This window comes from Rhinatrema bivittatum, chromosome 2, assembly GCF_901001135.1.
Source record: "Rhinatrema bivittatum chromosome 2, aRhiBiv1.1, whole genome shotgun sequence".
Classification (NCBI taxonomy): Eukaryota; Metazoa; Chordata; class Amphibia; order Gymnophiona; family Rhinatrematidae; genus Rhinatrema; species Rhinatrema bivittatum.
In genome coordinates this window covers 524,972,877-524,974,985 of record NC_042616.1, presented here as the reverse complement: position 1 = coordinate 524,974,985, position 2,109 = coordinate 524,972,877, and positions in this window count along the sequence as shown.

Sequence of the window (2,109 nt, the reverse complement as noted above, 5' to 3'; positions counted from 1 at the left end):
TCTCACACATACACTGTCACATACATACACATTCATGGTCTTATACCCACCATAACCTCTCGCTCTCACAGACACTGACACACTCAGGCTCTAAGGCACTCTCTCCCCCTCCACACACACCCCCACACAAACTCTTACTCCCCTGGATTTTCTCATACACACTCATGCTCTCACTCTCACTGGCTCCCTCACATACAAACAAACACACACTCCCAGGCAAGCTCCCACTCGTTCTCACACAGACACACACAGGCAAGCTCCTAGTCATTCTCACACTGAACCCCAGGCAGGCTCCCATTCATTTTCACACCACTCCCTCCCCATCCCCCAGGCATGCACACATTCATTCTCACACACACAGACCCCCAGGCAGGCACCAATTTATTCTCACACACACATACACCACAAACAGGCAGGCACCTATTCTCACACATACAAACCCCAGGAAGACCCCCATTCATTCTCATACACAGACACACCCTCAGGCAGGCACCCATGCATTCACACACATACACCACCAGGCAGACTCCCATTCATACACATGCACACACTAAAGGCAGAGACCCCCTCTCTTTCTTTTGCCAGCAACCTTCACTCCCACACACAGAGTCTCTCAACTCATCTCATACATGCACACATACACACTGTACAAACCCTCAGTCTCTCTCTCACCTCTGGGCTTCCTCTTCACGGGCCGCTGCAGGATGGGCTCTGCAGCGGCCCCGGTCTTCTCGAGCCGCGCTGATCCTCTTCTGCACGCGGCTGATGCTCCTCCTCCTTCCTGCCCGCGCGGCTCCGGCAACATTTTTCTTCCGGGGCCGCGCGGGCAGGAAGGAGGAGAAGTTCCTGCATTGGCTGATGCAGTAGTTCACCGCTCAGCCGCCATTGGGATGACGTCCACCGGCGGCCATTGGCCATCAGCGGCTCGGCGCCCCCTAATGCTCAGCGCCCTAAGCGATCGCCTAGTTCGCCTAGTGCTTCCGCCGGCCCTGGCAGTACATAAGGACTGTGTATTATTTTAGATGCCTCTCCCATTACTTTTGACATCCAGATGCTCTTTCCCCAAATGAGAGAGCTCCAGTATTCATTAGAAAGTACTGTTAGCGATTGCCTATCTAGTACACATCAGCTGCAGTTCTTCTAGCCTTCCCCTCCTCGTCACCTGCATTGTATCTCTGGTTTCTGGCCTGCCCCCTCATACTGCTGCTGCCGCTCCTCTGTTTCACCCCCCCCCCCCCCCCTTCTTCATGCCATAATCTGCTGCTGCCGCTCATGCAGCACTCCCTTACCACAATCTCATGCTGTTGTTATCCCTTCTTAAGCCTTCCACTCTCATAAGCTGCCTCCCTTGCTGAGATCTTTATCATCAGCTGCTGCTGGTCTTCAACTCCTATTGCTGACTTAGCACTCGCATCCTCCCTTAGCTGCTGAACCTGTTCCCTAGGCCACCATGTGCTGCCTTCCTGCAACCACAACGCCATCCCCACAGCAGGCCCAAACCAGCCTCTGCTGCTTGCTTCATGCGCATACTCCAGGTCCTGGCAATAGCCTCAGCTGGCATCTACTACCCTCTGGCCCACTTTTCCTGTAGGAGGCTTCCTGGTGGAGTCACAACAGAGTGCACACGTATAGGAATCTTCCCGCAGCACTCTGCCATCACTTTTACCAACAGGAAACAAAGAAACTAAGTCAGTGATTCACAGGGAAAAACAGGAATGACTTAGAAAGCATTTTTTTGCTAGCCAGATCATAGCAAACTAAAAATACAAGACGTGAAATAAAGGTTAGATTCCATATAAGCCAACATCAAAGTATTTACATGTTGAAAAAAACTTAACCAAAGATTTAACAGGCACCTGAAAATTAGCAGCATATTTAAGAAACCTGTAATAAAAAAGTAAAGTATTTATGCTTTACAGTGCGTGACATTTCTTATTTCATAATCCACTTATTTCTAGAAAAGATGCACTAATGTGATTACAGTAGTTCCATAAACTCACACCTACAATGCTGCCACTATGGCAAATGGTCATATGTGTGAACCATAACTTCAGTACATTTCATTTTACCTTCACATGATTGATTCTTCCGTTGAAAATCTGAAGATGA